Source organism: Ambystoma mexicanum, chromosome 2q (assembly GCF_040938575.1).
Source record: "Ambystoma mexicanum isolate Mex_15411 chromosome 2q, UKY_AmexF1_1, whole genome shotgun sequence".
NCBI lineage: Eukaryota > Metazoa > Chordata > Amphibia > Caudata > Ambystomatidae > Ambystoma > Ambystoma mexicanum.
Window position 1 is genome coordinate 993,079,905 of NC_090924.1, and position 23,096 is coordinate 993,103,000.

Genomic DNA, 23,096 nt, shown 5'->3' on the forward strand with positions numbered 1-23,096 from the left:
GACTCCGAGAACCCCCAGCCCAGACCTGCGCCTCCGAGGGATTCAGGTGAGCGTTACAGTACGTCAGTTCAGCTCTGTGTGACGCCACCATTCCTCCTGTCCATTTATTTGCTCTGTTTCTTCAGAGATTTTTGAAATGGCCATCATATTTTCTGGTATGCAGGTTTGGTTTTCTCATTGGGTACCTTGCCTCCCAGATTCTCTTAGATATTGGTACTTTCACTGGTACTGCACAGAGTACATACTCTGCACTTTGTTGGTGCAACTGTTCCGTGTATGTCATATACTCTGGTTTCCAACATATAGGCAATATGGGCAAGGTGGTTAAGGTGGGTCTACTTGGCTCCTTCACTATGCACCCCCCTCTGCGTGATTCATGGACCACTCTCCCATCTAGACATCCTCGTCTGAAGAAATGCTTTTTAGGGATCCATATCTTTATGACTCACTTCAGGCATCTAGCTGACTTGACATGCTCATCTTTATTCCATGTCATGAGCCTGCATTGCCCACTTGGACTGCAATAGATCCATCTTCCCACATACTTCTTGTGGTTCTTTGGATATAGAAACTTCGTTCCCTCAGGTGCATGGATACTAGCCTTCACAAAGTCTCTGATCTCTTCATCTGTTAAGTCTTGGGCTTTCCATCCTGATTAAACATCGATCATGATCTTCATCCTTATGGCTTTCTTTGCTGTCTTCTTGCATTGTGAGATTATTATCTTGATCACACAGAATCCAGGGAACACCAACACAATCAGGGCTCCAAGGAACTTGAACATCTCTGCCATCCATTGTGGAACCCAAGAAAAGAGCAATCCAAACCAGCTGTCATCAGCAATGTCTTCTACTTAGTCTATCATTTGACCATGGAGTTTCGTCAGCATGTCTATGGCGTTTGTCAAGGTTCCATTCTTGTCATCATGAGAAAGTATAAATGTGCAACATGTTTCTCCTATTTTTGCACAATAACCTCCATCCATTGCTGTGATCATGTCCAAGACATATCTATTCTGAAGAGTCATCAGTCTTATGGCTCTCATCTCTTCTCTGATAGCATTAAATCCCTTTATGATTGTGTTAACTGTCTACAGCAATTCCCATCTGGTAATTTGAAGCCATTTTGTATTTGCTCCAACCTGGATTCTCGGCATGAAGATCAACGTGAACACTGATGAGGTCTGGCTGAACAGCCTGTGTTCATAAGGAATAGAGTCAAAAGCTTCTATTGTTGAGGCTCAGATAACTCTCTGGAATCACCAATGCTGGAACATAAACATTTACCAATGTGTATATTCCTCCCCAATCCTTGGGTAACTTTATGTATGCCTTGGATCCGCAAGCCCAAGAATGATCCATGATCACTGCTGTCCCAATATTAATTCCTGGTGCTTCAAATATTCTCCCACAATTCTGGTTCTCTCCAACTTTTCTTGTGCCATTGTTTCAGAAACACAGCTTTGCACCCTCCAAAGACACTATCTGCAAGGGTCCTCCTCTGTCTTTGACGCATGTCAGTAGCTTAGCAAGTTTCGACCATAGAGGCTTACACAACATCTGTGCATTCTCAATAGTTGGTTGGTAGTGACCCATTATCACCCAGTCTCTGCAGATGACTACACCTTCTTCCCAGCTATCTGGTGATAGCACAGTTCCCCAAATCTGCATTTGGCCTTTGTTCTTCCATCTACAAATATCTTCTTCAGATTTTCCTGGAACTTCCTGTTTTTTATTTACTTCCCATCTGATTCCAGCTCCTTTTACTCCAGGTTTTTCGCATCTGATCACATGATTCTTAGTATGGGCTCTGTTTCTTGTCTTTGTGTCTTGGATATAGTCATCTTCATCTGGATCTGTCCATTCAGTTGCCCATTTGAGGTAGGCTGTTCGACCCATGAATTGGCCTATTGTACTACAGAATGCTAGATGTAATATGCAGTGTGCAGTCAGAACATCTATTTCAATAGCTACACAGATCTTAGATGTTCCCATACTGTATGGCAGGAGTGCACATACAAAGCATTCCTCATTTGAAGTCCTTCTTCCTACTTCTTTCATATGTTGATATCATATGTTATTTCCTAGGTTAGCTGTGCTGTCCTTGTAATCATTTAATTCAAAATCATTCTCTTTCGTGATTCTTTTAGGTCTCATTCTTTTCATATGACCCTCTATGATCATATCATGAAGTTTGTTAGCATAGCTCCTTCTGACGGTATCAATTACAGGAACATCTATCAGTGCTCCCTGAGTAGGAGACAGTTCAGCAAGTTTAACCCCCTCAACATACCATTTAGGCATGAAAATGTCTCAAAAAATCTCTATGTGTGATTACCTTTGAGAAACTACCCTCGGGTCATTTATCACAGAACAGGCGTGTTTGCATGTATTACTTGTATGGGCTCACCATCTAACAACATTGTGTCCTGTTCATCTTGCCAAACCTGTTTTATATGTCCTTATAGAGTTTCTAAGCCACTTTTTGCATGTGAACGATTATTAGTGACACTTATCTCAAGCTCAGGCAATTTGTCGTCTTTCTTTGGAACAGGAATGTCTATATAGTGTCTTGTCTACCTAGTAGTTGCCACAATTTCACCTTCCTTCTGCTCAGGAAGATTCACAGGTGTCCTAGCACCATGTATATTCAGGCAGTACGATGTCCGTACTGTGAGTGAAAGCAATATGATTATGAACACACTGCAAGCGTAAATAACATAGAGGTATGTCAATTTAAAGCATCTACTTTGTGGACACCATATTCACTTACTGGATGATAAGAACACATTCTTTTACTGTATTTCTGGAACCAGTCTTTAACCAGCCGAAATGTAGATGACTCTCCAGTATGAAAAAATGACCTCAGTAAGTTTAAATGAGCACAATGACATATATCAGGTCCCAGTCGATACCTCAAATCTGCTTCAGCCCAGACGATATGTTGAATTGCTTTCAACATGAAACAAGAGTCTTTCTTTATCAGTATGCATGGGGTGGTGTTGCTGTTCCAGCGCCACCCTAAATAAGGCTGCAGGCATCACCGGTTTACCAGTGCTGTCTAGTCGCCATAATGCTTCAGAGGGGTTTAAGGAACACCCTCTTCATGTCCACCAATGTTTTCCTCTTGAGGTGCTTTCCCTTGGACCTCTATTAAACTGCATTTTTGACAGGTTATTATAACTTCCAGATACAGTCCTTATAACAACCATTTTTTCATGTACATTAGGAGTTTCAACATTCATCATTTCGTTATCCGTATTTGCTATGCGCTTGGCCTCAACATCTGCTGCTTGATTTCCACATCAAATCTGCCCTTTTACAGTGAGCTGCGCTCTTGATGACTGCAATACTTACTGGGAGTTGTAGTGCTTTAATAAGCCTTTCCAATAAGGTGGCATGCTGTAATGGTGTGCCGTCCGCTTGGAGGTAGCCCCTCCTTTTCCAATGTGCTAACCCTGCATGCGCCGTCAACGTCACATAGGCAGAGTCACTGTACACTGTTACTTCCTGGTCTGCATGATCCTCGAGCGCGAGTATGAACGCCAATAATTCTGCAGCCTGTGCTTAATAATGAGACGGCAATTGAGTACTTTTAAGCACCTGAAATTCCCCATTATCTGGGGGCTTTATCACAGCGGCACCTGTATATCTCTGTCTATTATTTTGATCGATCTTTGAAGAACCATCAATGAAAACAATCTCTCCTCCAGCTAATGCATTCTCTTTTATTCTAGGGATTTCATCATGGAACTCTTCATAGCTTGTGCAGTTGTGCTCAGGATGTCCTTCTGTTATTGGCTCAGCTATAAACATGGCAGGATTCACTATTTTACATCAGACTATTTTCATCGCTGGATTCAATATGACTACCTCACAGGCAGAAGCCCTTTGAGATGTCAATGTGCCCTTTGGTTTCTCTAAAATAGCAAATAATAGTTACAGACAGCTTTAGCATTAATCTTGGACAGGGTTCCTTACATAGCATATATACATGTAGCAGATAAACGGGGTTACAAAATAAGCCAGTTAAAAGTATACATAAGAAGGTACACAAAAACATACAGTTGTATTTACAGTGTTCAGTTCAGTCCACCTCAGGGTGAAAGATCTGATAGCCCAGCGGAACTAATAAAGTCTGAGGGGGCTGACTAGAATTTGCTAGAATTGGTTAAATAACCATGTTTTTATTGCTTTCTTAAAGCCTAGGAAGGATTCCTCCTTTTTGATGTTGACATCTCTCTGCATCTGGCATTATTATAGTAATGCTGATACTACCCATTTTTATTGCCTAAGGAAGGAAAAAGTAATCTTTAATACATTAGCATTATGTACTACTTCTGGAAGCTGCTGTCTTGACACAGCAATTCATCCTCGATCAACTGTCTGCTTACTGGATGACAAGAACAAACTCTTGATGTATCCCTGCCACCAGTTTTTATCCAGACCAAATGTGAATGCCTCTCCAGCATGAAGAAAAACGATCCCAGTAAGTCTAGACAAGTTCAACGACATCAATTCCCAGTCTATTCCTCGAATTTGCCTTAGACCAGATGACATGATGAGTTTCTTTCAGCATGAAACAAAATTTCTGTCTGACCAGCAACCTCTCGAAGGAAAGTTTCACTCTGATTTCAGATTTCTTGCACAATAAGCATTCACTTGTATAATGATGCCTCTCAGGATTTTGTTTAACTCTGCAGTGTTTCTCGGATCCCTTAGGAATGCGCGCACATCGGTGTGTCTTCCAACAAGATGCAGGTATTCTTCAATCAGACGATAGAAAACCAAACTGACCAGTCCGTGAGCATCATCAGCGGATAGGGGCATTTGTCCTTTCCCCATTATACTCTGACAACTACAGAATTTGCTCAATAATTGCTGTGAGCAACCTTCTTATGATTAGACCATTCTTAGGATCTTGCAGAAAAACATAAACACTAGTAGTTCTCCCCACAATAGCTGGATACGTGCATAGAATGAAGAGAAAAACTTAAAATATGATCCTTGAAACGTTGTCATAGGGGCTCACCATGGGCAAATCTAAACAAAAACTAAGTGTGAAATGAATCAGGGTACTGCACCTTCTTCCAATTGTCGGAAATGAACTCAAAATTTGGCATATTTCGGTGAAATAGCATGCCTCAGTCCAAAGTTTAACAAGCTCTTGTGGCTTTAAGAACAAAATATCTTCCTTTCACCCTGAAATGACTGCACAGAGTGTTCGTATCAGATTCCCTTAACTCGTTCAGAAGTGGCTAAAAGAGTGTCCCGAACCAAGCCACAGTCCAATGAAATATTTTCTTACACTCGACAGCCTCTGCATCCTTCTTCCTCATCATAGACCTTATCTGCATTTGCTGAGGTTCTTCCCCAATGCTTGCTTCTGTAGGGAGTGGGGGCATGGGATTTCGCCACTGTAAACTTTGACATTGCCTAAAAAATCCAAGCACGTCTGCCTTGCACTCTCACTGCAGATGGCGTGACGTCTTCTACAATGAAGGGCTGTTAAATCTGGGCTTGTGTCACTTCTTTGTAAAGTTGCGGATTCAGACCGCATCTCTGCAGAATAATTTGGGAACACAAAGTTCTTGAACACTACTTGTTGAAGCATCTCCTTTTGTGTTCTGTGCTGCCCCACACCCTTTTCACCATAGTTGACTTGAAATGACAGAGATACTTGAAGTCATACACATAAAATACTCACGTAGCTCCATTCCTAACAGTTCTGCTGTAGGCTGAGCATCACTTCTCACTCTGGATGGAGGCATGATTGGTGTCGTCATCCATCTCCCTGTCACTATCTCATGGGGGGTGAGATGGTGGTCCGAACCTGGTTGGCTCCTTAGTGCATATAATGCCAGTGGTAGGCAATGCAACCACCCTTTCTTCAAGGTAATCTTTTACTTGGCTATCCTTTCTTTAAGCAAGCCATTGAGCCGTTCACAGATCCCATTTCCTTGTGTATGATAGCCCAAAGAAAATGTGTGCTTTATACCAAGCAACAAGCTCATCTGCTGAAATGTTTGATTCACAAAATGTGGGCCATTGTCTGACCTCATTACTTCACATACTCCCCATCTGGGAAACACTTCCCGCACTAAGAATAAGGCTCCACAGGTAGAGTCTGGGTGTGTACATGGACCAGCCTCAATCCATCTTGAAAAATGACAAACTACAACAATCATATATCTATATCCGTTACATATTTGCAGCATGTCGACATAGTCAATATGCAAATGCTGAAAGGGGCCAGTAGGTCTCAGAATAACTCCCCTAACTGTGCGCAGTGTATGCCCAGCTGTACATTTTTGGCACACAATGCAGTTCACTACATAGAACGCAACATGCTCTAACAAATTTGGTACACACCAATCTTTTGCAATAGTTGCAGCGAGGTTCTCCCTAGTTGCGTGTGCAAGGTAGCGTAGCTATTCCAGCGCCATCCTCAATAAGGCTACAGGCATCACTGGCTTACCAGTGCACAGTCTTGTCGCCACAATGCTTCGGAGGGTTTAAAGAACACCCTCTTTGCGTCCATAAATCCTTTTAATCTTGAGGTGCTTCCCCCTGGATCTCTATTAACTGTGTCTTTGACAAATCAATATATCTTTCAGACACGTTCATCATTACAACCATTTTCTCATTTACATCAGGCGTATCAAGCGTCATTACATTTTCTGAACATGCAGCGAGTTTTGCTTCATCGTCTGCTGCTTTGTTTCCATGTGAGATAAAGTCTGCCCTTTTAGTATGTGCATCTGTGCATTTAACGACTGCGATGGCTACTGGGAGTTGCAGTGTCTTAATAAGCCTATCCAATAAAGTGGTGTGCTACACTGGTGTGCCATCCGCTCAGAGGTAGCCCCCCCTTTTCCAACGTGCCAACCCTGCATGCACCGTTGACGTCACATAGGTGGAGTCGCTGTACTCTGTTACTTCCTGGTCTGCATGAGTCTCGAGCATGACAATCAGTGCCACTAATTCTGCAGCCTCTGCTGAATAATGACACGGTAGTCAAGCACTTACCAATGTCTGAAACTCCCCATTGGCTGTGTGTTTTACCACAGAGGCACCTGCGTATCTCTGCCCATCATTTTGATTGATTATTGAAGAACCGTCAATAAAAAATATTTCTCCTCCTTCTAAAGCATTTTCTTTTATTATACAAAGTTCATCATAGAACTCTTCATAGTTCGAACAGTCATGTGCATGCTCATCCTCTACCAGTGGTTCAGCTACAAACATAGCAGGATTCACTATTCTGCATTGAACTATTTTGATAGCTGGATTTTATATAACTACCTCATAGGCAGAAGCCCTTTGAGAGGTCAACGTACCCTTTGGTTTGTCTAAAATGGCAAATAGTGCTTGTTCAACAAAAAAATGTCAAAGAGCATCCCATCACTATGCTTGTAGCTTTCTCTATAATGAACACAGCGGCTGCCAGCGATTGTTCTCACGGAAAATGACCTCTCACCACTGGGTCTAAAATCCCACTGCAATATGCAAGTGGCTTGTACCCCAATATGGTTCTCTGTGTAAGAACTGCTGTCATAACAGTGCTGTCCGTGTGTGAGAATAAAAATTATTCCTCAGCATAATTAAGGAATCCCTAAAACTAGACCTGTGCTAATTGCCTTTTTCAACCCTTCAAACAATTCTTCCATTTCCAAAGTCCACAGATTTTCTTCCTGTGTCGCCTGTGCTTTCTATAGGGCCTGCAATAAAGGCCTTATATATGAGCTGTAGTCAAAAACCCATGCTCTGACATATTTACATAATCACAGACATCTCTGCATGTGCTTTATTGTGTGTGTGGCTTTGTGGTCTTCAAAATAGCCTCAGCTCTCTCAGGAGTAACCGTATTTCCTTCATGTGAAATCAATTGGCTTATGTATAAAACTTCCTGTTGACAATACTGTAACTTCTCTTTGTCAACCTTATATCATTTTTCAGCAAGTATAATCATCAGCTGAACAGAATTGCATCTGCACTGTTCTTCTGAAGTGCTGCAAACTAAAATGTCATCTATGCATTGCAACACAACACTTTCTAAATCAATATTGCTTAAGTCCATCGGGAGAACTCTATTAAAAATCAATGGCGACTCACAATACCCTTGTGGCAAATGGGTGCATTTCAGGCGCGTTTGTCTGAACGTAAATGACGTCAGATCCTGCAAATCTTGGCCCAATGGGATTGAGAAACACACATTTTTCAAGTCAATCACAGTGAAATATTGTGCTTCAACAGGTATATTACACAAGATTGCAGCAGGATTAGAAACTAGAGGGGTCTCGGCCTCTACAATCTGGTTTATCGGCCTTAAATATTGAATTAGCCTCCAAGAACCCCCTTTCCCCTTCTTCACAGGATTAATTGCTGTGTTACAGGGTGACTCTGACGTAGATACCCTGAGCCATCATGGCAGAAATCATTTAAAAAATACCTTCATCTGCCTCTCGAGACATGGGATACTATTGTGCTCGAGGTAAGATTACTCCTGGTATCAATTTTCTCTTCACCTCTCAAACCCCCTTTAACAGGCCTATGTCACAGGGGCCTGCAGTCCATAATGAATCTGGCACTTTCGCCATATCTTCATCAAAATACTAAGGACGTTTTTTGTGCTAGCATCATTTTCTGAGGATCTTCTCGCCTGATTGCTCTCACCCAATAAGTAATACTCATATCAAATATCACTTTGTCATCAGATGGATGATCTCCAAATAGAGCATCATCAGTGACGTCAGTTAATCTGTAACCTTCCCCGATGGCAATTACTGCACACCATCATCTGCCCTCATCATCATTCCCATCAAGTAAATCCCATTTCACCTCGCACTTTGGCTGCTTGTAGCTCTAAGGGAAAAACTTGTCCCTCTTCTTCACACATAGGTATTTTTGGCCTAAACAAACATTTGTCAGGTATATTCTTAGTTCTACCTAATATGCCTGTTAGCCATGTCAACAGAATGCGTACTGCATAATGGAAAACCTCTGGTTCTAAAGGCGTTGCCCGCATGGCCATTTGTCCTGCAAATGCCATAATGAATTCACTCACGTTTAAATAATGCTTTCCTGGCGTTGAACACACTATGCCTTCATCAGTAAACAAAATTGTCATATTCAACTTTGTCATTAGATCTCAACCCAATATATTGACAGGTGTCTGCCTCGAATATAGCAAAGGCACCTTCATGTCACATTCTCATATAGAAGGCCTCATTACGACCCTGGCGGTAAGGGAACAACGATGCCGGTAAAGGATTTCCGGCATTGCTTACCGCTCCGGACGATCATGACCCGCCAATCCGCTATTAACGGCACCGTAATTAACGGTGCCTCTAATAGTGGCATGGGCGCGGACACGCGACCCTTCATGTCGGCAATACCGGCATGGTGCAAACAGGAAGACATCACAAGTCAGGCGGCCATGCAAATAACGGCCTACTGAAGGCCGAAAAGTACCTTACCGGCATGGAGCAAATACCGGCATCACAGACCACCCATAAACAGCCATGTGCAGTGTTCCCAACTGCCACAGGTGCACACAATCAGCACAGGTGGAGGAAATATGGACTGGGCCAGCACAAAAGGAGCACACCCCACCCCTTCCCACACCCAGTCACACAACAAAATGATTCCCATACCACTAGCAATGCTGGGGCTGGAGGACATGATTGCAGTGGAACTCCAGCTACAACAACAACAACAACAACAACAACAACAACAACAACAGGCAGCACAGAGGAGACGCAGGAGGAGAATGAGGTTTAGGCAGGCCCAGCATGCCCCACTAGTGCAGCCAGTGGTACCACGCAGGCAGCCCCCAATCCCTCGCATCAGAGCCAGTCCATACAACCTAATCCCTGAGCAGATCCACACCCTGTACCGTCTGGACCGGGACACCATCACCACCATTGTGTACATGATACATGACGACATTGTCAGCCTGACTGAAATATGCACCGCCATCCCACCCCTACTGAAGGTAGTGTCTGTGCTCCACTTCCTGGCCACAGGCACCTACCAGCACACAGTGGGGCACCTGCATGTCATATCACAACCATTATTCTCACGTACGCTGAACTAAGTGCTTGATGCCCTCCTGAAGCACACAGGCGACCACATTTTCTTACCACGGACTGCACAGGAGATCTCAAACACCAAAGTTGGTTTCCATTCACTGGCCGGCATCCTTGGTTGCATTGGCTCCATCGACTGCACCCATGTGAATTGGTGGTCCCACATGTCATGGAGGTAGCGTACTGCTACCGTAAACTATACCACTCCATCAACGTGCAAATGGTATGTGACTCAAACAAGATCATCACACATTGTTGTGCCCGATTCCCCGGATGAACCCATGATGCAATGGTCCTGCTGAACTCCACGATACCGCTCTACATGGAGCGACATGCAGGGCAGAGATCCTGGCTTCTCTGTGAGTTGCATGTTAGGCTCATGGAAATGCGATGTGGGTATGTGATTGGGGGAGAGATGCATACTTCACCTGGCTGAGATGGGGGGGAGAGATGCATACTTCACCTGGCTGAGATGGGGGGGAGAGATGCATACTTCACCTGGCTGCGAGTGCCTGAGAGAATGGACCATGCTCATACCCCAAAGCAGGCCAGACCGGACCTGACACCTAACCACATAATGCAAGATGTAAGCTGCCCTACCATGTAAATGATGCAGTGTCAACTTGCGGGCTATGAATCACCAGGAGACAGCCCGTGCATGCTGCTGCTGTGCAAGCTGCATGGGGAGAGTTGTGGTGAAGGCAGGGGCCCTGTGGTGGTAGTTGCACCATGCAGCTGACCATCTGCCTCATTGTCCGACACGGCTGCTATGACAGCTGTCTCACACACTGTGCTGCTGGCAGCCAATGCAGTTCCTTCTGCCACTGGCTCCTGGGTGCTGGTGGCTGGTGTGGGAGTTGTTGTGGGGGCCATAGTGCACATTGGTGCTGTCGCCTCTGGGGTTTTCTTGGCCTTTTGCAGTGGTTCAGGTTGGCCTCTACCCCTTGAAGCTGAGGGGCGGTGTTCTCCCTCCTCGCCCCTGGCCTTCTTTTGTGGTGTGGCATCATCCTCCCTAGTGTGCTCGTCACCGCTGTGTGAATAAGTGCCTGTGGGGGACCAATAGAGGGAGAGGGTTAGTGACGGGTCTACAGGCATCAGGCATGCACTGGGGTGGCTGCATTCATATGGAACGTGAGTTGATTGACATTGGGGGAGTGACATACGGGTTGCTTGGCTTTTGGGTGGGTGATGCATGGAAGCGTCTGGGTTGAAACACATATGGGGTGCATTATGAATATGGACAAGATGATGCTGTTCACTGCCTGTAGGCAGTCTTGTACATATGTGTCTGGTGGACTCTGCTCTACATCATTGCACTGTCAGTTCAGGTGGGCATCATCCTGTTGGTATTAGTATTGTTTCATTTGGGACACCTACATGCATCGGCCGATGACGGGGCTCCTCGCTCCATGTCCCCCACTCCCTCAATTGCCTCTGTCCCTATGGTGCTGGCGCAGATCTCCTTCCATGGCCGCAACTTGATGGGGGAGTGCGCACCTCCGCCTGTCGCCATCACCAGGTTGCGGTTGGCAGAGAGGATGCTCCGCACATGTAAATGCAGATGGTCCCAGCGCTTACGGACATCTTTGGGAGTGTGGGGTGTGGTGCCAACGGCACTTACTTTCTGGCCAACCTCCGCCCATATCTGTTTCTTGCACTGCACTGCAGGGCGGGGCATGTCGGAGGAGATGACAACATCTGCATGTTCCTGCAGCGTCTCCGCCAGCATGGTCAACTCCTCTCGGGAGAAGCGCTCCTTGTGCAGGCGATCTGTGCTTTTTTTAACTGCTTTCGGCATGGTGAGATGCAGCAGGTAGTGGTGGAGCTGTGGTAGAGGTCTGGGGGTCAGATGGCTCCTGGTTGTGGTGGATGGCAATGGATTGTGTTTTTAAAGATGGCCGCTGTGCTCTTTCCCGTTCCTGTGCGATGACGCTACTTCCGGTTCCGCTCATTAGCGGTGACCGCTAATAGCGGTTACCGCTATTAGAGGTGACCGATATTAGCGGTCACCGCTAATGCCGATGGCTTGGATGCCGGTGGAGCTATTTGCACTTCATGCGATGCTGGAAAGGGAGATTTTTCACCCTTTTACGGCATGGCTGTGGGGTCATTACTGGCATGGCGCAAAGCTTGTGCCCGCCAACTCATAATAGGCCACTTTTAGCGGTCTATTGCCAGCACGGACACGGTAGTTGCTCCATGCCGGTAATGACTGGTACTTACCGCCCGGGTCATAATGAGGCCCACAGACTGGTAATTCTTCAGTAAAAGGAACTCTACTTGTAGCTCCTGAAAAACCTTGAGTATTCATGGCATTGCCAGATATCGAAACTTTTCCCTCTCGTATACATGAGCGCGTTGCACCCATGTCTACTAAAAACAAACACTTTTGCCTCCTATATTGATGTCTACCCTCGGTTCCTCGTGAGGATTCAGCACCACAGACAGTACTGAACACATCAGGTCTCCCAGTGAGCTATCCTATTGCAGGTGCAGCCTTATTCAATTACCTGTAAAAGGATTCCCTCCATCGACAGTCACACCCCCTATTCTAGGAGTTATTAGCTGTCCTGTACTCGTGTTATGCTGAATCAGCTTAGATGACTGCTGTGACTGCCCTTGTGGTGGATTGACTGCTACCTTCTGCGTCTGCAAGCCTTGCTGCACTCTCAGCGCTTGCTGCTGCTTCTGCATCGTTTAATTCTGAGCAAACCATCTCCACTCTGCTGTGATTACACAGGTGGGTTTGACGTCCATTTTGCACTAACCCTTGACTTCTACACATACGAGCAAAGTGCCCTGTCATCCCACATGTCCAAAATATGGGTGTCCTCCTAATCTGACAATCCTGCATATTTTGACCGTCATTCTGCATACTTTGAAGCTCACCTTGATTATTCTGGAAGCTTCCCTGGTTATTCTGGAAGCTTCCCTGGTTTGGTCTGCCAATTCCCTTGATTATTCTGAAAAACTCTTCCTCGAAATCCTCCTCTTCCTTGTGAAACAAACCCATTATTGCCGTGATCGAACTGTCTTTGGTTATTCGCCTGTGGTATATTAGCCATTTGCTGTGAATTCGATCCGTCTATGCTAGTAATTTCTTCTGAACTAACTTCGCCTCTTCACTTTTCCTGGCATCATCTTTCTTGCGATTCTTTTCTTGCAAGAGTCTACAATAATTCACAATGGTCAGCTGAATCTCCGACCACGGTTTGGCTTCAATACCCACTAACTTCTTGAGTTGCTTCTGTACAGGATCTGGCAGCCCTTGGCACAATGTATGATAGAACACAGGTATATATTTTCCCCCTAGATTTGCATGACTCCAAGCTCCACTGATCTTGAAAATTCTGAATGTAAACAAGCGGGTCATCCCCGTCTTGCATCTTTTTCGTCATTATAGCTCCCATGTCAGACATGTCCGGATACAGTACTCTAAGCGCTTTCCAGACTCCCACCCTACAGTTATTGAATGGTGCTCCATCGTGAGCAGTGTTGACTGTAGTCACAGCAGGGTATCCTGCCCTTGTCCACACATCATCAGCTCTCTCACCAAGAATGGCGATTAGGAGACCCTTAATGTCCCCTATAGCTAGCGTGTTTCCTTCCGTCATTTTTTCTAACTCATGTATCCATTTTCCAGCTCCAGAACTTAAAATCGGGAGTTACGCCTTAGATTATATCTATCCATTTGAGGCCATGTTATACACTGTGGTCTCATTCCTCCTTTCTCTAACAAGGGAAACTGCAAAGCCCAAAACTCATTTTAATCTCTCATCATGTGTCTGCCCACCGCAGGGATGATATTACTGCATCGCCTTCTCCCTGGCAATGATCTTAATCTGCTTACATATGGCGGTGACTCCCCCCTCTCACCATGGAGTTGCCCTTTAGGTCTGTCTGACTGTGTCAATTGTTCTGATGCCCTAGGTATAAGTGCGTTTATATCCGACCATTTTACTTCCTTATCCATAGGAAAGCATCCCTCAGGACCACATGTGTCATCTCTCTTTTTCCCATGGAAGGATTCCCTGTCTTCATGTGACTTTTCTTGTGCCCAACTCGTGCAACTTTTCTTTTCATCATCTCTTTTTAGAGTTAGTCTATTTAGAGACAGCTCTTTATGCTTCGTACTACATGAGGCTTCCTCTGTGTCACACAACTGAGTGCTCTAAAGTCGATAATTTTTCCCCTTCCTCCTTAGCTCTTTCTGAGCTCTCATTTCATGGTATACTTTATTGATCACTTCCCGAATGCTCCTAGAGACAAACTCATCTTTTAGATTGGCTCTCGACAGGCCTGGTAATGACTCGTGTTCTGGTAAGAATTCCTCTATATCCTCCCATGCTACTTGTGGTTTAGGATCTCTTATTTAATTTTCCAGTTGATCAAGATCGCGTGCTCGCTGCCTTCATTTGTGTTTCATATCATTGTCAAATTATCTTTGCTTTCTCGCTTCCTCTCTCACTCTGTCTTCCTCTTTTTTCTTCACATCCCTTCTCTCGTTTTCCCTTCGTATCTCTGCATCCCTTTGCCTCTGTATTCTTTTTTCTCTTATCTTTTGCTCTTCGACTTCTATTCTTTTTCTTTCTAGTCTGTCCTGCTCATCAATTGTTATTTGTCTATTGTCACGTTTCCATTGCTCCTCTTCTCTCTCTTGTTTTTTCGCTTGCTCATCTTGATATAACTGCTCTCATCTCGGTCTGTCTTTCCTTTTTGATCCTTCATCTTTCAATCGTTCTTCCCTTTCTTTATCTTTTTTATCTTGATCTTCTCTTTGTCTTAAGTCCTCGATGCTTTACCATTGAGTTTAAGCAAAATCTGACCACCCATCCATTCATTCTGTAAGAGCGCTATTTCATCAGCTTTATCGCTTTCTCCTTTCCAACTCTTTATTTCTCTTCCTATATCTAGAGAGGTACTTGCTCGATCGCTTCTTTCCTTATCACGTCTCTCCTTGTGCCTCGGGACCTTAGAGATTACATCTTTCTCAGTATTTTTCTCTGGGCAATCATCACTACTTTGTGTAGGTGACTCATATGCCGGGTTGCTATACCCTGCCGCTGCTTTAAGCTCCCTCAATGGGTATAACCCATCATCTCTCTTATTCTCGTCTTTTATTTCAGACAGGGCGGGAGGAGCAGAGTGCTCTTCACCCCCCTCTTTGCATACATTAGTATCCAGTCTATAGGATGCGGCTCATCTCACTCTTCCTGGTACATTGTCCAGAGCTCTAAGCTTACTAGGCACTTGTCTAGCTTCTTCCCAGTATATGGTGCATGCAAATATGTCATCATATGCTGCAGGACTGCCTTCGATAGTGACCCTCCTTGCGACCACGGCATAAACATTTTGTCTGTGGTTCCTTTAACCCATTCTGCACTATACTGTATAAGTTTGGGTGCATGTTTTGGCAACTGCTTGAAGAGGTGCACAAGTGGAGTAACATCCATCCTTAACCCTTCACTGTTAACTTGTTAACGCTCACTTGCTTTAGCGCTTTAAGTGCCATGGGTTTCCCCCCCCAGTGCCAAGGCTTTTTTTGGTGATTTCGTTATGTCGCCATTCAATGCCTTGTAACTGTTACATGAGATATCTCGACCAAATTTGGCCCCTTTCTTTCCCACATGTAGGAGGTCATAACGTCATCCAGGAATCCTAGGTTGCTGTAAAGGGGTGAGAGAAAATAACCAAAAAGGGAGAACATTTTGTTTTTTTCAAAAAATGGCAAGAAAATGATGTACAAAGAAGCATGTGTTTTTTTCTTCTAAAGCTAGGAACAAATGGTTTGCTGTGCTGAATTCCCCAATTTCCTGGCTTTCAAGAACAGATTGTGTGGAAACGAAAAAAAAAATATTTTGATGTGGTTATCAACCGTTTTGTGAGAGGTAGGCGTTTTTAACCATTTTTGCCAATTGGACAAGCGTGGACAGAATGGAAGAAAAGGGTAGTAAAGCCAAATTGGAGGACAGAAAAGCATACATTTCTGAAAAATAAACAAAATTCCAAGTTTAGGAAGGGGTGATTTGTGCAGGTCAGGCAACAACTAGGTAGGGGAAAATTCCATAGTTTGGGGAAAAAGCAGGAAAATGACTGAAAAAATGGTATGTTGTGGACATGGTTGGCTTGGTACGGCAATAGCTTCTAAGAATTTTGAGAAAAACAATGCTCCGCTACATTCCCCCAACTCTTTCAGTTAGGAAATCACACATTTTTTGTAGTGTTTCACAAAACAAGCAAAACCACAAGCCAAAAACTGAGCCATTGTACACAGGAGTTTTATGCTTGTGGCCTGAAAAGACGTACTTAGCATGTGTAAATCAGGAAAACCAATGTGGTGACAAACGGCAAGCATACATTTTTTGAAAGAGAACAGGCTGACCTTTTCAAGGGTAGGTGACTTGTGCAGGTTATAAAACTGTATGATGCCTAAAGCAGCGACTAAATGTAGGGAACGTTAGGAAAATGAAAGAGTTGTGTGACAAAAGGCACCAGCAAATGGGTCGAAACATTATGAAAACCATGCACACACAACAAATGTCATACCTTTCCACGTTCCTACAGGTGTCCCGACAAAAACGGTACCTCACATGTGTGGTTGCAGCTACCTGGGCGCCAAGGGGAAAGCCGAAAATGCGGCAAACCCCAAGTATTTTCAGACAGCAGAATTTGTGGAAATCTGTTCAAGCGCACACCATACAGATATGGGCCTACGGTGTCCAAGCCACCAAGGAAAACAGGGAACCCCATAGGAATCGCCAGAGGTCTGACTTGCGCAAATGCCCAGAATGTATTAACCAGAAACCCCGGCAAAGTCTGAAATGTGTCAAAAACCACCTAATTTCCACACATTTTACTCATCTCACCCACCGAAACACGCCGCCAACAACACATGGCCTACTTTCCTGAATTCCCACAGGTGTCTTAACGAAAACGGTACCTCACATGTGTGGGTGCAACTACCTGGCCGCAAAGGGGAAATCCTAAAACACGGCCAACCCCAAGTCATTTCCCGACAACTGAATTTCAGGATTCTGATGTGCACACCATACAAATATGGGCCTAGGGTGTCCAAGCCACCAAGGAAAATAGGGAACCCCATGCATATCCGAAAAGAGGACATCTGTGGGAATCCGCAGAGGTCTGACTTGCGCAAATCGGCCCAGAATTTATTAACAAGAAACCTCAGCAAATTCTGAAATGTGGTGAAAAAAATCCAATTTCCGCACATTTTAGTTGGCTCACCCTCTGAAACATGCCACCAACAACACATGGCCTACATTCCAGCTTTCCGACAGGTGTCCCGACAAAAACTGTACCTCACATGTGTGGGTGCAGCTACCTGGGCGCCAAGGGGAAAGCCAAAAACACGGCTAACCCCAAGTCTTTCCCGACAGCAGAATTTGTGCAATTCTGTTCAAGCACACACCATAAAGATATGGGCCTAGGGTGTCCAGGCCACCAAGGAAAACAGGGAACCCCATGCAATTCCGAAAATAGGACACCCATGGGAATCCGCAGGGGTCTGACTAGCGCAAATCAGCCCAGAATCTATTACCCAGAAACACTATTTCTGCACATTTTACTCTGGTCACTGTTAGGCAGAATCACCTGCAGTACCCTTTGGGAACACTACAGGCAATTAGGAAACAAGTATAAGCGCAATTTCACCTTTTATACAAGCCTGTACTGCACAGTAAAGTGGTAGCGATGGCTGAGCAACCAGGCTTATCTCAAGAGTTTAAGCGAGCAGTAGAACAAGTTACACAAACGACCAACAAATACATGATTCAAATATACACTTACTCAAGGTTTCTTGGCAAAAGGATATATATTTATTTACTCAGTCAGTTAGAAAACATTACACTAGCATAAGCGGCTCAATATCACACACTAATAAACCACAAAAATACAACCGGAAAGTAAATGAACAAGTCTAGCTCCAAATGAAAGTGAGAGCAAAATGGCACTTCAGATACTTATTAAAGGGGTAAAAAGACAAGATTGTAAGAATAGACAGCCCAAATATATTCATAGGCAGGGCAAAGGGTTTCAGTTAAATACAACCTGCAATTCTTCTCAATAGGCCTGGGCCGAAGTAAATGGTTCAGAGTCTTTTGTCTAGGATAGCACAGTTCTGGTAGATAACGGTTAATTCTTTGCCACGGAGATTAGAAGAATTTGGCTAGGTCGAAAAGTTTGACGAATGTTAAGGGAAGGACAAGCCTTCATAGATGAGGAAAGTTTCACGCACTTTATCGATGCCTGAAAAGATTTCCGTACCGCATTTGCACAGTACCTTGTAAATGAAGAAGAGCTGCAGCTGAGAAAGTTGTTCCTGGCAGTTCGAGCAGATATCGCTATTCCTGAGCTTCGGTCGTGGGGACAAGAAGGAGGACGTCAGGAGGTTTCTGCACTGCCCAAGGATGAAGCCAAAAGCTTTAGCAAGACGTTGTTTGAAGGTGTGAGTGCCTTAAAGTCCACAAGCTGGTTTACTTTCCTCTGGCTATCCGGATTTCAACAGCACTCTGATGAAAATTCGACCAGATGGGGACAGTGTCCAGGTGGCTTGCGAGTTGGTTGTTCCCACCTTGAAGGGCTTCTCTGTCGATGGAGTTTCAGGCAATTCGGACCTGCAGCAGGGCTTCACCGGTTGTCCAGGAGCTGTAGCAGTCCTCTTCCTTCAGCTCGTCTCTGGTTCTTTCATTCCAGTGGTCGACTCTGCTTTCCAAGTCCCAGAGACCTGCTTTTAAACAGTTTTCCCCCATTCATTCCAGCCTGTCTGTCACTCACACACCAGGGTGGCTGTCCTTGCTGGACAGCCAGCCGGCCAATCATGCCAGAGTGCATTCAGGTCTCCTAGAAGACTAAGCACAGGGAGTTTTGAGCAACTCCCTCACATCCTGTCCACCCCAGACACCCTGGCGCCAGAGGAGGGCTTCAGCACTGAAGCCCACCAAAGGCCAACAAACAAAGGGACCCAATCTGGTTTGGTGTGTCGAGACAAACACAAGAAGGACCTTTCCTAAAAGAAATGGTGAAAAAAGATGACCAGAGTCTGTTTTTACAGATAGGTCTTGGGCGCCATATTGAAAAACATGGCTGACCCGATTTTTAGCTACCACTGTTAGCGGTCGGGAAAAATCATGGTAGTTGATCTAAACCACTGCCACCAGCCATTTAAAGTAAAGTAGGAAGAGGTAACATTTTACTGTTACATGAGTGTTTTGACTCAGGGGAAGCTAGGCAAACCCCTCCAGCACTCTATAGGAAGTGTGTGCTGGGTCAGTAAACTTAAAGAGACTAGTCAAGCCAATTTAATTTTACATGGCCTGGGAGACGTTAGTCTGTCCCAGAGAAGGTGTTTAAACCTTGGGAAGTCTGAAAGACAACCCTGTGCCACTGCACTGAAGGTGCTGCGTGACACACAGAAAAAGATTATGCCTATGGAGTTGTTTTAAAACTCCATAACCAAAGAACACAAAAGTAAAACACACATCAAAATACATGGAAGAGTGGGAAAAGAAGGCTCTCACTCTTCCCAGGTAAAAAATCAAATGCTAGAAATACAGCAAAGTTGCTGGGGGTCTCAAAAAGGTAAGGGAAATTAGCACATATTGAGAATTCTCCCTAACAGTCACACACCGAAACACGCCGCCAACAACAAATGGCCTACCGTCCTGCGTTCCAAGAGGTGTCCCGATGAAAACAGTACCTTACATGTGTGGGTGCACCTACCGGGGCGCAAAGGGCGAAGCCGAAAACATGGGTAACCCCAACTCTTTTCACACAGGAGGATTGCAGGATTTTGACTCATGTGCACACCACACAGATTTGGGCCTAGGGTGTCCAAGCCACCAAGGAAAACTGGGAAACCATGCATTTCTGAAAAGAGGACACCCATGGGAATGCACAGAGGCCAAACGGCCTTCGATTTATTACCCAGAACCCCCGACAAAGTGAACATTGTATTTATTTCTCCACCAAATATCACACTTTGTCGGGGATTGTGGGTAATAAATGGCAGGATCCCCATTCCTCCCCGGAGGTGACATCTGTAACATAGCACAGCCACAGGTGCAGCCTGGGCTTGCAGACGGACAACCCACATGGGAGACATCCGATCCCAGGGAAGCGCCAACATTCTACTGGCATGGGGAGCAATTTGTAGCCTGCCCCTGCAATTGTGTCCCAGCCCACCAAAATATCTGTCCAGATGGCCTATTCCCACTCACCTCCAACAGTCCAGCCCCAGTCTCACCCACCCCACTCATAGTGGGCCCTAACCATAGAATAATAAAAAACAGTACTCACACTCCATTGGAGGGGGAGAAGCCCACCCCAAAACATCAGACAGGCCCCCCAAAGGATGGGCAGTAGGGTTTGGGCACCCTCTGGGCAGATTGGCACATCAATGTGCCCATCTGCGCCAAGGGAAGTTTGGTAAACAAAGAACAAAATTGAAAATGGTAGGCTGCACTTTAGGGGGGGCTGAGGGACATCCTGAACCGCCAGAGAATTTTGTAATGTAAAGGGGGGTGCCCCTCCCCCCACCCCATATTGAGGGGGGGCAGAGGGCCACCACTCCTTCCCCTTGCAAAATTCCCCGGCGCTTTGGGGTGCCCCACAACCCCCCCTAAAATGCTGTCTACCATTTTCACTTTTTTGCTTTGTTTATCAAACTTCCCTTGGCGCAGATGGGCACATTGGTGTGCCAATCTGCACCCAGGGTGCCCAAACCTTACTGCCCCACCAACTGGGGTGACTGTTCCACATTCTTTGGTGGCCCTTTTCCCCCTACCCCAAATAGAGGGGTGGTACCTCGCACAGCTGTTCGTAGGAGGCCCAGGAAGGCCTGCATGAGGTGCGCCCCCGACCCATTTGGGGTGAGGGGGGAGAGGGCCATCACAAAATGTCAGACAGGCCCACCACACGACATCACATTGTCCTGAATGCATATATGGCTTTCTCAATGGGAACCGAACCTCCAGTATTCTCTTCGGTATGGGTATTCTCACTGGCATTGCATGTGTCTCACACTCTGGCTCCCAACATATAGGCAACATGGGGAGGAGCTTTGAGTGGGCATACTTGGCTCCACCTCTACACCCTTAGCATATTATAGTGGGATTCTAGACCCAGGATAGAGAGGACACTTTCCTGCGAACAATCGCTGGCAGCAGCTGCAGTCGCTATTGAGAAGTCCACAAGCATAGTGATGGGGTGTTCCATGACTTCATTTGTTGAGCATGCATTATTTGCATTATTTGCTGTTTTGGAGAAACCCAAGGGTACATTGACATCTCAGAGAGCTTCTGCTTATGAGGTGATTATATCGAATCCAGCGATCAAAATAGTCAGGTGTAAAATAGTAAATCCTGCTACGTTTGTATCCAAATCATTGGCATCAAGCCAGTGCATGATTGCACCAATTATGATGAATTCTATGATGAGACCCTAAGGTTAAAGGAAGATGCTGTAGCAGCGGGGGAGGTTCTCTTTAGTGATGGGTCTTTGAATATCGATCAAACTGATGGAGAAAGGCATTCAGGTTCAGCTGTGGTAAGGCACAGAGATAACAGGGAATTTGAAGTTGTAGCAAGTGTGAGACTACCATTTAATTTTTCAGCGCAGACTGCAGAACTTGTGGCACTTATTGTCGTGCTCGAGAATCACGCAGGGCAGTGATGGTGTACAGTGACTCCGCCTGCATGACATCAACCCTGCTTGAAGTGCTAGCACGTTGGAAAAGGAGGGGATACTCCTGATGTGAAAGAAAAAATGGTCCCAATTATTGTTGTGAACAAAGGGTTTAATCATTTGTCAAGAACTCAATTGATGGAAGTTCAAGGTGGGCTCCGCAGGAGGAAAAAGAGCTGTGGACATGGAGGGGATGTTCTCTATCCCCTTCTGAGGCATTGTGGCGACAAGCCAGCACTGGTAAACTGGTGATGCCTGTAGCCTTATTAATGGCGGAGTTAAAACCGCAAAACTACCCTGTGCATTTAACTAGGGAGAGCCTTGCTGCGTATATAGTGGAGTATTGGTTCGTACTGGACCTGTTAGAACATGTTGCTTTTTATGTAGTAATTGCATTTTATGTCAATTGTTTACTGCTGGGCACACGCTGCGAACAGTCAGAGGAGTGATTCCTTGACCAAATGGCGCTTTTCAGCATTTACATATTGATTATGTTGACATGCTGCAAGTATGTAATGGATACAGGTATATGATAGTGGTAGTGTGCCCCTTCTTGAGATGGATTGAATCTGGCCCATGCACACATCCTGATGCCAGTTGCACTGTGAAGTTTTTAGTTTGAGAAGTATTTCCTAGATGGGGAGTATGTGAGGTGCTGAGATCTGACAATGGAACCCCTTTTGTGAATGAGGTATTGCAACAGCTTAGCCTATTGTTTAGTATTAAACATAAATTTTCTTCTGCTTATGACCCGCAAGCGAATGGATTATGTGAGAGACTCAACGTCTTCTCAAGTGAATGATATTAAAGCTGAAATTGACACCGATGAAGGGGTGGCTGCATTGCCTGCCCCTTGGATTATATGCATTGAGAAATCAGCCCAACTCAGACAACCACCTCACGCCGCACAAGCTAGTTAGAGGCCGGCAGATGAGAACACCTCTGACTCCTCCATCAAGGAATAGTAGTGATGCCCAGACAACTGCAGAACTGTTATGACATGAGTTACATGCATACTTAGCATGTATGACCGCTAGTATCTCTGTCATTTCAGATCACCTCAAGCAGAAGGGGTGTCAGTCTCAGGGCACAGATGAAGACAATACAGCAAAGGGACTTGAAAAGTTATATTTTCCTAAACTTTTTTCCAGATATTTCACTAGAAAGTGGCACAAGCCGAGGTTTAGTGGTGCTTTCATTGTGGAAGATATTACTCCTTCGGTAGTTAAAGTCCAAGGGAGGCGAGCTTGGATCCACTTGAGAGATGTAAAAATATATGTCGTGAGACCGTTACACCCCTCCCCCA